The sequence below is a fragment of the Hyperolius riggenbachi genome, chromosome 9, assembly GCF_040937935.1.
Source record: "Hyperolius riggenbachi isolate aHypRig1 chromosome 9, aHypRig1.pri, whole genome shotgun sequence".
Classification (NCBI taxonomy): Eukaryota; Metazoa; Chordata; class Amphibia; order Anura; family Hyperoliidae; genus Hyperolius; species Hyperolius riggenbachi.
In genome coordinates, this window is record NC_090654.1 from 210,542,063 (window position 1) to 210,555,893 (window position 13,831).

At 44.0% G+C, this 13,831-nt stretch overlaps 1 protein-coding gene across 1 annotated transcript in view; it reads right to left on the reverse strand.

Moving 5' to 3' along the window:
* Positions 1-13,831, reverse strand: part of AVEN (apoptosis and caspase activation inhibitor) — a 447,633-nt gene that overhangs the window by 62,740 nt on the left and 371,062 nt on the right. The gene's annotated exons all lie outside the window — the stretch shown is intronic.

The following is a 13,831-nucleotide window of genomic DNA, read 5'->3' on the forward strand; positions in this document are numbered from 1 at the left end:
CTGCATGAGATCGGCAGACCCAGCGCTCCGGGGTGATTTACAAGAAGAAGACATAGTAGGCGATTATAACTTTATAGGAGAAGAGGACCCAGTGAATAACAATAATATTTATAACAATAACAATAATATTTATATAGCGCTTTTCTCCCTGGGGACTCAAAGCGCTGTGACCCTGCATTATGCAGTCTCAAAGGCTAGGGAAAAGAGGTGAGTTTTTAGCCTTTTTTTAAAGCTGTCCAGAGAAGAAGCCTCTCGTACTGATTGTGGAAGTGAGTTCCATAGAGTAGGGGCTGCATAGGAAAAGGCCCGAGCACCAAATGTTAAGTGTATCCTGGGAATAACCAGCTTCATCTTGTTGGCAGAGCGGAGGGTGCGTGGAGGGGCATAAAGTTCCAATAGATCCGCTATGTATTTGGGTCCCATGTGGTGTAGAGCCTTGAATGTCAGCAGGCAGATCTTAAAATTGATTCTCCATTTTACTGGCAACCAGTGAAGAGTTTGCAGTACTGGGGTGATGTGTGAGCTGCGGGGGGCATTGGCTAGGAGTCTGGCTGCAGCATTCTGTACTAGCTGTAAGGGGCGCAGAACCTTATCTGTAGATCCGATTAACAGGGCGTTGCAGTAGTCTAGGCGGGAGGATACAAATGCGTGAACCAGGGCAGGTAGGTCTTCAGCTGGGATAAGGTGTTTGATTTTCGCTAGATTTCTTAGATGGAAGAAGGAAGACTTGACGACAGCTGATACCTGCTGTCTGAGTTTTAGATTTCCATCCAGGATCACCCCAAGGTTTCGCACAGAGTCTTTATACTGTACAGTATCTCCCCCAATTGCTAGTTTGAGGTGGTGAGCGTTTTGAACTTTATCCATCATGTGTGGACCACCTACCACCAACACCTCTGTTTTGTCAGAGTTCAGCCTTAGCCAGCTGGTGTTCATCCAATTTTGTAAATCCACTAGACACGCATTTATGGATGCTGATGGGTCTTGGGTGCCAGGCTTGAAGGACAGATACAGTTGTGTGTCATCTGCATAACAATGGTATCCTAAACCATAGTTCTGGATTATTTTTCCCAGTGGGAGCATGTAGACTGCAAAGAGTAATGGTGATAGTACAGAACCCTGTGGAACTCCATAGGCAAGTGGCACTGGATTAGAGTAGTGTGTGCCCAGACATACTTGCTGTGTCCTGCCAGATAGGAAGGTCTGAAACCAGCTAAGAACAGTACCCCTTAGGCCACAGTAATTCTTCAGTCGCTGGATTAGTATTTCATGATCCACAGTATCAAATGCTGCTGACAAGTCAAGAATAATCAGAATTGAGCAATCACCCTTGTCCCTTGCAGTAAGTAGATCATTCATTACTCGGACTAATGCTGTTTCAGTGCTGTGCCTTTTCCTGAATCCTGACTGAAAAGTATCAAAGATGTTATCTGTAAGCCTGGCTTCTAGCTGGTTGAATATATGATATACCCCAGAGGTGTGCTTTAAAATTACTTATGCAGTTCCTGAATAGTGGTTAGAGACTGCATTCTGTCTGATCTGCTGGTTGTTCATATTTGACTTTGGCCTGTTTAAGTGATTACATTTACTTTTTACCTGTCTTGACCTGTTCCTCAGTATCTTGATTAGACCTGATCTGGCCTTCTGATTGGAAACTCAGCCAAGTCTGTCTGCCTCCAGCCCCGACCTCCTGCCTGTTCTTGATTACACCTGACTATTTGTTCTCAAGTCTCTTATCTAAAGAATACTCTGCAGCATCAATTCTCTCTGTCACCAGTAAGGCAATTCCAAAGGCTACAACCTGGTAATCACATACAGCAAAAGAGAATGATGGCCACTATGGGTGGTTGCCCATTATCCTTTACAGTGGTGAGAATCGGTGGCCGCTTAGATTCAGCACCTTGTGAAAGCTGGCAGGTACCACTGGCGTCAGGGTCTACTTGTACCCAAGTTCATAACTCTACCATGTCTGTTGACAAGTAGTGCAAAACAGGACAATGATTGTAGTGTTAATAAAATAAAAAAAAATATCAAAAATATTTACACACTAAGATACATTGAAATTCCCCTTTATACAACAGAGGCTAGAAAAAAAATGAGATTGTACTACCAACTATAGATAACTAGCACAGAACTCAGTATGTACAGCTGACTAAGACCATCCATTTTAATATCATCGGTATGTGTCTGTAAGTTGGAATTTCTGAAATAGGGATCTTCCAAAAGACCACATATAAACTAGCAGGCTGGATCAAATAAAAATTCCCCTGTACAAATGAAGTTCATTTACCACTTCCAATGATCATGGTGGTTGTGAAAAAGACTTCTTTTCAGAGAAAGGGATCTACCACTTGCATTAGACTAGAGGAGGCTCTGGCCAATAGCTCTCCCCACCTCTCTCTTGCTGCTGCATAGATACTGGGAACTAATGCTAATCAGCAAATAGCATGCACTCATAGTTCTTGCTGATCTGCCATATGTACTTCTGGTGACATCACTGCTGGTAAGGACTCAGAACCATAGATTTGCATTGCAAGTAATTCTGTGAAATAGGTGGGTCCTTCCTTTTAACAGACATCTTCTGATTGGTGCGATTCCTGTTGTGGTATTTTAGCAATTATTGAGCAGCAATAAATTTGACATTTTATTTTATACATCGTTCCCACTTGTTTTTTAATCTTTTTCAAATATATTAAAAGCAAGTTTTACTTGATCAGTTGTTCTGTCAGTTGAACACTGACATTCTGTGGCTGCTTTTATGTAACTTGAGGAGGGAAGTGGGGATAATGGTGGGCACAGGAGTAGCGGAGCGCGATGTACAGATGTATACCATTGCACTGCATCAAGTACAAATGTAGCAGTGGCGGCATTGAGATCAATATCGTATCAGATTTCTGCTGAAATTTGACTGAATGTGTAGTGCTGCAAGGGGGTAAAGCAAGTAACTGATCGATTTGAGGGAGCTAGCAATTGTTTAACTGATGTACCACAAATCTAGAAAAAAAAAGCCAGCCTTACAGTATGTTCAGGTCTTCTCTGCATGAGATTCCTGGAAAGTTAATCCAGCCCTGCTGGTGTCCATTTAAAGTGTGGTAACGTGTATATTTACACAATAGGTACATTTTTATTTTAAAGCTTAACTCCAGGTGGCAATGTACACCTATGTACAGTTAAATGTTCCTAAATTAGTAATTTAATCATTAAAAGCTAGGCGACTGCTGTACTGTAAAAATGCAGATGAAATTTGCGACACTTGATCTATGACTTCAGCTTCCTGATTAGAATTATTCAGCCTCGGGGTCCGGCATGCACACAGAGCAGGGGTAATTATGTACGGCGTGAGCAGAGACCTGGCTCGCTGTGCTGAAAGCAGCTGAGCTCACATTTTGATTTACCACATAGAAGGTATAGGTACGTTTCATTTACTCTGCAAAAATAATGGCAGTCTATCCAATATGAAATGTCTAATCCCACAGCTTATTTAAAATTGGCATCCAGATTTCAGTTTTTAAAGTGTAGCTCAAGTTTCACTGAAAACAAAGCAACCACTTCTATGACTAAAGTTTAATAAATTGTAAAGCAAATAACAAAAAATGCGTTTTCCCTAACAGGCTCCTCATTGAGAGGAGCCTCCTCATTTAGTGAGAAAGTATAGTGCATGCACCACTTCCCCTCTCTCTCTTTCTCTTCTGCAGAGGGGATAATAGAGTCAATAATCCCCCTTTTGGTTCTGTGTTATGGAAAGAGTCATGGCTGTGATGCAGGAAAACGTGAGAGCATTGCATAAAACACAAACTTGTCAAAAGACGCAAGGTGTGCTAAACATTTCCCGTGGGGACTTGAGAGCAGAGGCGCTTGGCGAAAATCTGACCGGTTATTCCCAGATACTCCTTGTTTATTGCCTGATGAAGCAGGTTAAACCTGTGAAACGCGTTGCAACTTTGTTTTTGGAGCATGCCAATAAATTATTGACCGTTTTGAAATTGATAGTTCTTGTGTCTGCTTCTGAGAGGCAAGTCCACCACTGCCTCTGTAGCAATTTACATTTTTTAAAATATATTTTATCCTTTTGGCGCCTCTGTTTACCTTATACTTCAATTGAGTCCACCCCTGGTGAAGGAGTGACATACCCCTTTCTTTCTCCGATCTACAGAGAGCAACTTCTTAATCCTGAGTGGGGACAGGTCTAATCCCCCCACCTGCATTTACAGTGGTTACTTTGGAGGTAACTCTGGTTTGTGAGTATATTTCTACTTCTTTCTAGAATTCTCTTTACCAGTACATATTACACTATGTTGGGCTCTCAGTGTCCCTCTCTATACCTCCTTCAAACAGGCACAAGATATGCCAACAAAGTTTAGCAGAACAAATTTATTTACATACTTCAGGGGAAAATGCAACGCGTTTCGCAGGTTTGACCATGCTTCATCAGGCAATAGGTAGGAGTAGGTACAGTGCAGGTCTGTAGCTGGGCCAGGCACCTCAGAGGATCATAACTACCTAGCAATTATAAAAATGGATCTCCTTCAATGCAAGGAAAGCATCCAAGGTCTCTTTAAACACAGATATAGAATTTGCTATTACTACTTCCTGTGGTAATATATTCCACATTTTAACCGCTCATACTGCAAAGAACCATTTCCTTAATAGATGGCAAAAATGTTCATGGTCTAAAAGCATATGGACAAAGCAGATAATTCACATGTAAATATTTTCCCAGAGTAGAGCTATTCAATGAAATGCTAATAATTCGTAAAAGGGAACCAGAGATGAACGTTTCACACAAAATTTGTATGTTGTACAGAGGCGCTACAGGATAAAAATTCATAAAACTTTAAAAATTGCTAGGAGGAAGTGGTGGGCTTGCCTCCCAAAAGCAGACCAGACGTCCTGTTATTATATAAATAAACACATTTATTATACGATACCCCAAAAGGAAATGCAACGCGTTTCGCAGGTCAAGCCCGCTTCATCAGGCAAACAAGGGGTTAACAGGGAATCTGTAGTATCAGGAATAGCGCCTCAGTTCCGTTTTAGTTTCACACAAAATAAACATATCAGTTGATAGCTTGTAAAGAATAAATGTGCTACCTGATAATTTCGCCGATCTTGTGTGCCTTTTTGAGTGTTTTTTAATCCATTATTGCTCCAGGAAAAATCCAATATGGCCGCTGGCTCATACCCATTCTGCTTGCAGGTTATGAGCTGTTCTGGATGTGCTGTCTAGGCTCTATGAGACTATAGACAAGCAGGGCTGCTGCAGGCTTTCACCTGTGTGCTTTTATTATTCTGGTATGCTGTGTGGCTGCCTGTAGGAAGTGTCTCTCGCTGGAATGAAACTGCACAGTGCACACAGATCACACAGCAGCCATACTTGTCTGTTTCAGAGCTTCTTTCTCGGCAGGAGCAGCCCCTCCCATGTCATCAGAGCTCTAAGTATGCAAAGAAGGAAAGCTGAGCCAGGAGGGGGCGGGCTTGGGCTTGAAAAGACTTCACAGAAGACTGACTCAGCTATAATGATTCCAGGTAAAACCTAGACTGAATGCTCAGTCGGGGATTCTTATCACAGCTGATAACAGGCAGATTTAGCAGAGAAGAATGAAACTAGAAGCAGGGTAGGTGTTTACTGTCATATTCCCACTGATAAATGTAATAAAATACATGAGGGTGCTTCATCTCTGGTTCACTTTAAATTATGCTATTTCCATGCAAATTATATGAAAACTACGTCAGCTTTGAGACAGACCACCAAATGCAGCAACTGCCACCTGAGGGGCCTTTCGCACTGGTGCACTGCGGTGCAGCATTTTATCGCAGCCTAATGCTAGGACAATGAAGGTCTATTGGGCATGTCACACTGCATGTGACACGGTGTGGTGGAAGTAGCTAATATAACGCGAGCGCAAACCTATGTTACTGTGCGACCTCTGCAGCGACCTGCGGCAACATGCAGCAGACTGGAAGTCATTTAAGTCTATGGCGATGTGCGGTTTAAAATGACCGCTGTAAGTTTTACGTGTCGCACATGTGCAGAAGAGTATTTTAGCAATACACTTCTGGGCACGTCATCGTTTTGGCCACCGGAAGTGAGCGTCACTTCCTAATTGGCCTGTTGCCAGATGGGGATTACTGCGCATTAATGCGGTAATCCCCGAAGGCTGTTTTCGGCAGATAACTGTAGTCAAGCTCAAATATGAGAACTTGCACAAAGCAGTTTACAGAAATATTCTTTGCATCTGGGTCTTCTAGAATGTGCTGCATAATAATAGAGATCAGGTTGGTGGTGCAAGTATGATAGAGGAAAACCCTTCAGAAGTACATTGCAGAGAGCTGGGGAGTCAAAGCCAGGGACATGAAAACAGCATAAGGTCTGCTTGATTGGCATTCAGTGTCAGCCAATTTAGTGTTTATTGTCCAAGAAAGAAATGATAAACTGAATGAGCAGAAGCAAACTAGAATTTATACTGCTTCAGACATGGAAACCGTACTGCTTTTCCGCATGCTACAAGACGAATGTGAACTAATGAATAAAAGCTGCTTCAAATTGAGTCAATAAATTATTATTAGAAGAACTCTGCCTTGGCATATAGCCAACATGCACCGCGCAGTCAAAGAGAGCTGCCCATCAACCTTCAACATTTTTAAAATCATCACTGACATCCTATTAGTATGCAGCTGTATCACGAAGGGAAATGCTAAGTAATTCAGACAGAACCTCTGGGATTAAAGGCGACAGCTAACTGTCCCTTAGCTGCGCTTTTAAAGTTCATTGTGTCTCCAGTGAGAATTAAAGCCACAGACAGGCACGAGTGCTTATCTAGACTCAGCTCTGAGACCTGGACATCTTGGGCACAACTCCTGTACAAAACCCACCATCACCACAGCTACGAGATCTGATTGGAGGCAGCACTGGCTCAGAGTAGAGGCAGCTGCTAATGACTGCGGTTTAGAGATCACATCTAATTTTTGTAACCATCACTTGAATTCCTGCCACTTGGCTGTCATACCGCCTTATCTCTTGGCAGGCAGTTCTTAACACACCTGGCTTCTTGCTATGTTAACACTTCACAGCTACAGTTTTAAAAGCTCCATAATTCACTCTCTGTACCAAACGGCTCAGCGCCTAAAGGAATGTCAGAGCTTGGGGAATCAGAATCAGAATAGTCTTAATGGAAACAGAAAGGAGATAGTGTTTACTCTCACAGGGATGAAAACTCAGTTCCCATTATAAGAACATGAAACAGAACAGAAATGTTACATAGTCATTATTTAACTGTACTGCTGAAACACCTGGGAAGAGCAGGTTTCTTTATTTTAAGTGGGGTCAGAGGAGTGCTGGAATGTGCTCATTTTCTACATATTTCCACCATAAATGTAGTGATTTAAATGTAGCTGTAACAATATATATATATATATATATATATATATATATATATATATATATGTATATATATATATATATATATATATATATATATTCTATATATATATTCTATATATATATGCTATATATTCTAGGTGTGAATTTATGGCCAACATCTTCTTTAACTTGTTACATATATTGGGATATATATATATATATATATATATATATATATATATATATATATATATACACACTGTATATATTGTAATGCTCCGCCCAGCTGGATGCACTGGCAGACAGCTGTTTGACCATTCCCCTAGTCTGTGGGCTGCAGGTCTCTGCAAGAGAGACCTGTTTTTCCATTACAAGTTTCTGGTCTGTTCTGCTGCTGGGGAATTTGCATACACTCGTTATGCAAATCTCCTACCTGCCTCCTTTGATGACTGGCAGTATAAAGAGCTATGTTTCCCAGAGTCCTTTGCTGGTCATAAGAGTTAGTTCCTGTGTAACACTCGCCTGGAGTGTCAGCCTTGCTCTTTGTTTGAAGATTAGCCTAGAGTAATTCCTGGAACTGCACTAGGCAGTTTCCCTAGTGCAGTTAGGATTGCATATCTGTTTTGTTTGTCTGTTGCGATTGTTCTGTCCCAGCGGTGGTCGACAGGAAGTCATTCTGATCTTTGTTCTTGGAGTATAGCTGGAGCAGCGGTTGCTACCAGCTATCTCCTCTAATCTGTCTCGCCTGGATCGCACTCGCCTTGCGCTAGTGCTGTGGATCCGTCTCTCTCACTTATTCTTGTTTTCGTGTATCTGTCTTGTCTGCTACGAACGCTTGCTGAAGGCTCGGTGAGGTAACCGTTAAGCAAGCGCTCGCATCCTCTGTTTTATGTTTGTCTGTTCGTGGTTAGTTAGGCGTGCTTGTCTCTGTTGTGCTTAACACGCGGAGACCGCGATAAACGCGTGCACTGTTGTGAATGAGTGTGGTGTTCGCGTTTAGCTAGCATTTCTTATTTTCCTTATCTCCTTATTGTATGATTTGCTGTGCCTTTGCTACTCTCGTGCTCTGCCTTGCTGTAGCTTGTGTCACCTCTGGCAATCGCCTCTCTCGCGGTTGCGTTCCTGTTTCATATCTGCTGTTGTGTGTGCACCGTCGCGGGTGGGCGACTAGTTTGGTGCACACACATACAATCTGTCCCTGTGCTCTTTCTCTTCCGCAGTCGCTTCTCTTGCGATTGCGTTCTCACTTGGTTTCTTCTGTTGTGTGTCCACCGTCGCAGGTTGGCGGCTAGATTGGTGGACATACATACATTCCTCATCTGTGCTTATTCGGTCTTGTGTCGCTGTTAGCAATCGCCATCCCTGGCGATTGCCTTCTCACTTTGTCTTCATGGTTGTGTGTTCATCGTCGCAGGGTGGCAACTAGTTTGGTGGACACACATACCCTCTGTCGCTTTGATCTCTCTCTTTCAGGGCTATCTTGCCCTGCGTTTCTTCCCTTCGTGCAATTCCTGTCTGTGTGTGGTAGGGCAGAGGAGTCGTTCCTCTGCACTCCACAGCTCCATCTGTTGACAGGAATTTCCCTCTACAGGTGCATTGCACCTTTTGCTGGGTTCCCGCAAATTACATGCTTGTGGAGGATTTCCGCAGTGTCAGCGCACGTCTTGTGCGCTGATCACGGAGAGAATTCCACAATCGTTACACACACATATATATATATATATATATATATATATATATATATATATATAGCGCCAACATATTCTGCGGCACTGTACATAGCATAATGATACAGACAATGTTATACATCAAATGTGGACACTGGTATAAAATACAGGACTAGGGATTACCATGACAGATGTAACATGGTGAATAAAATGTATATCAGAGTGCAAACTATGAAATGAATAGCAAATTCCAAGACACAAAAGGGTGAGAGAGCCCTGCCCTTGTGTGCTTACAATCTAAAGGAATGGGGGGAGGGGAAACAAGAGGTGGGGAAGTATACAGTATACAACAGGCAATGCGTGTTTAGGTTATTTAGTAAGGAGTTAAACTTGACGCGAGGTCGAAGGGGGAATGGCCTAGTTAGAGCATGTGCTTGTCGGAAAAGGTAAGTTTTGAGAAATATATATTTTAGAATATCATTGAAATGGTATATAATACAGATTCATACAGATTCATTGCACACTGATTGATATATTTCAAGCATTTATTTTCATTATTACCTGTAGGCTATGAAATCCCCAAATGTAGTATTTTAGAAAATTAACACATAAGACCAATACAGTAATATAGCAAGGAAATGAGCAGCGTTACTTAAAAACAGACTAGTGCCTACCTGCAAAAGAGTGCAAGCCCCACTTGTGGGGTCGAATACACACCGAGCATACACATGACCTGTCTACCACTAGAGGAGGATGTTGGTTTCCATTAACAGCTTGCATGCAACCTATTAAGTACTCGTCCCTCCCACTGCGAAGAAGTCAATCCTCCATGGGAGGGGCCTAACACTAACTAAATCCTAACCTATGTATATGCATAGCCTGGGTGCGGCTAATCAAATAAAATTGAAAATTGCGCAAAAGGTGGATCAGCGCAACACCAGGCCGCCTCCGAATGGCCTCCATCAGAGATGCGCTGAGCCCCCCCAGGAACTACAAAAGCACCTTGAACCCAAACAGAAGCTCTGCATATACACCAAAAGCATGGCTGTTAAGTGGGAGCAGCTGACCAAAAACGAATTACATTAGTACATAGCAAGGAAATGAGCAGCGCTACTTAAAAACAGACTAGTGCCTACCTGCAAAAGAGTGCAAGCCCCACTTGTGGGGTCGAATACACACCGAGCATACACATGACCTGTCTACCACTAGAGGAGGATGTTTGTTTCCATTAACAGCTTGCATGCAACCTATTAAGTACTCGTCCCTTCCACTGCGAAGAAGTCAATCCTCCATGGGAGGGGCCTAACACTAACTAAATCCTAACCTATGTATATTTTTTGGTCAGCTGCTCCCACTTAACAGCCATGCTTTTGGTGTATATGCAGAGCTTCTGTTTGGGTTCAAGGTGCGTTTGTAGTTCCTGGGGGGGCTCAGCGCATCTCTGATGGAGGCCATTCGGAGGCGGCCTGGTGTTGCGCTGATCCACCTTTTGCGCAATTTTCAATTTTATTTGATTAGCCGCACCCAGGCTATGCATATACATAGGTTAGGATTTAGTTAGTGTTAGGCCCCTCCCATGGAGGATTGACTTCTTCGCAGTGGGAGGGACGAGTACTTAATAGGTTGCATGCAAGCTGTTAATGGAAACCAACATCCTCCTCTAGTGGTAGACAGGTCACGTGTATGCTCGGTGTGTATTCGACCCCACAAGTGGGTCTTGCACTCTTTTGCAGGTAGGCACTAGTCTGTTTTTAAGTAGTGCTGCTCATTTCCTTGCTATGTACTAATGTAATTCGTTTTTGGTCAGCTGCTCCCACTTAACAGCCATGCTTTTGGTGTATATGCAGAGCTTCTGTTTGGGTTCAAGGTGCGTTTGTAGTTCCTGGGGGGGCTCAGCGCATCTCTGATGGAGGCCATTCGGAGGCGGCCTGGTGTTGCACTGATCCACCTTTTGCGCAATTTGGGGAATACAGTAATGTTGGCTTACTGAAGAGTATGTCTATGTACGTAATCAATATTTGGTTGGGCTTCTTTTTGCATGAATTACTGCTTCAATGCGGCATGGCATGGAGGTAATCAGCCTATGTCACTGCTGAGGTGTTACGAAATCCATGGATGCTTATATAGCAGCCTTCAACTCATCTGCATCTTTGGGTCTGGTGTCTCATCTTCCTCAACGATACCCCATAGATTCTCTATGGGATTTAGGTCAAATGAGTTAACTTGCCAATCAAGCACAGTGATATCATGGTAATTAAACCAGATATTGGTACTTTTGGCATGTGGGCAGGTGCCTGCCTAATCCTTCTGGAAAATGAAATCACCATCTGCTTGTCAGCAGAGGGAAGCATGAAGTGCTCTAAGATTACATGGTAGACAGCTGCGCGCAACTTTAGCCTTGATAAAACATACATAGTGTACCAACACCAGCAGATAACATGGCTTCTCAAATCATCAGACTGTGGAAACTTCACATCGGACCTGGAGCAGCATGTATTCTGTGCCTGACCATTCTTCCTCCAACTCTGGAACCTTGATTTCCAAAAGAAGTCCAAAATTACAGAAAAAAAGGCTTTGGACCACTGGGAACAGTCCAGTCAGTTTTCTACCTAGCCCAGGAAATACATTTTTCACATTGTCTCTGGTTCAGAAGTGGCTTGACAAGGAATACAACAGTTGTACCCCATGTCCAGATGTCTGTGTGTGGTGGCACTTGAAGCACTGACTCCAGCTGCAGTCCACTGCTTGTGGATCTACTTCAAATTCTTGAATGGGCTGTGCTTCACAATCCTCTTAATAAGACACTCTGAAGTTTCGTAAAAATCCTTGTTTTATTACAAAATCCTGTTTAACATATTAGCCCTACCTAAACCGCTGCATCCCCTCCACTGTAATCTAACTAAATCCCCCCAAACTCCCTAGGGGCAATCTGGTAGAGATGGGTCAAACCTCCGATTTTCGGTTCGTGAACCTCGAACGCAAACTTCCGCAAAAGTTCGGTTCGCGCAAACTTGGCAAAGATGTTTCAAGGGGTCTAACATCTGAGTTTTTGCATGGAGGAGTGGAATACACGCCAAAAGTCCCGGGGAAAAATCTGGACTTGACGCAAAGCAGCGTTTTAATCACATTGCATGCTAAATTGGAGGCCTAAAGTGCTTTAAAACATCTTGCATGTGTATACATCAATCAGGGTGTGAAATTGGAGTACTGCTTCACACTGACAGACCAAACTCACTATGTAACGCACTGCAAACAGCTGTTTGTGTAGTGACGGCCATGCTGGACTGGTGCGCACCATGGCCAGAGTACAGGCCATGGCAGTTTTCAAGCCCATATGGTCGCTGGGCTGAGGTAGCTCAATGACAGAACAACAGTGGCTGTCCAGCTGATCGAATGTGGTCTGTCCACAATGAAGCAACAACCTTACTATCTTGGGTGTGCCTGCCACCCCCCCCCCCCCCCCCGAGACACTCATATAGCCGTCGGCCATTGCTTCATTGTGATACGCAAGCCCCTTCACCGCGGCAAGGTAACGATCACGAAGGGGAATTGACACATGTACAAGCCTTTTGTTTTGGTGTTACAGCTGCAGTGCATCCGGAAAAATTAGGCAGGCATGTACACGCACCAGAAAAATTATTATAGCGGCCACTGCTAGCAGCGGCCTTAAAAATTCAGGAATCCGCCTGGAGTCCTGGACCCTGTTGGTAGTGGCAGAGAAGGCAGTCAAGCAGCCTGCAGGCAGAGATGCTGTGTGGGGAGCGACTTAGTCATGGGGCAGGCAGTCACATGGCGTGCAGGCAGAGATGCTGTGTGTGGGGACTGACTTAGTCTTCGGGCGGGCAGTAGCCCTCCGGGATACATGCCTCATTAATTTTGCTAAAGGTGAGGTACTGAACACTTTTGTGACTTAGGCGACTTCTCTTCTCAGTGACAATGCCTCCAGCTGCGCTGAAGGTCCTTTCTGACAGGACGCTTGAGGCAGGGCAAGACAGTTGGATGGCAAATTGTGACAGCTCTGGCCACAGGTCAAGCCTGCGCAACCAGTAGTCCAAGGGTTCATCGCTGCTCACAGTGTCTACATCCCTACTTAAGGCCAGGTAGTCGGCTACCTGCCGGTACAGGCGTTGGTGGAGGGTGGATCCGGAAGGGCTAAGGCGAGGCATTGGACTAAAGAATGTCCACATGTCCTACATCATCATGAGATCGCTGGAGAGTCCTGTTCTTGCCTGCGTGGACATGGGAGAAAGATTACTGGCAGTGGTACCTTTATTCAGTTGTGCTGTGACATCACCCTTAAACGCACTGTAAAGCATAGTTGCCAGCTTGTTCTGCAAGTGCTGCTTCCTTTCTGGCTTCTGGTGATTTGGAAACATCTCCGCCACTTTGTGCCTAAACCGAGGGTCTAATAGCGTGGCCACCCAGTACAGTTTATTTTTATACAGGGGTCCCTCAACAGGCTGGACAGCATGAAGGATGCCATCTGCAGTTGGATGCAGATGTACTATCCATCTCCTCTTGCTCTTCCTCAGTGATGTCAGCTAAGTTCTCCTCCTCCCCCCAGCCACCAACAATACCATGGGAAAGTTGAGCAGCACAAGCCCCCTGCGACACCTGCTGTGGTTGTTCTTCCGCCTCCTTCTCCTACTCCAAAAACAACACCTTCCTCATCATCTGACTCCTCTTTCCCACACGACTCTTCCTCCCCCTCTGTGCTGCCGCAGGTGTTGAGGAAACATCTGGTTCTGGTTAGAATTGATCCCACAACTCTTTCTCCTGTTCCTGTTCACACTCCTCCACAGCT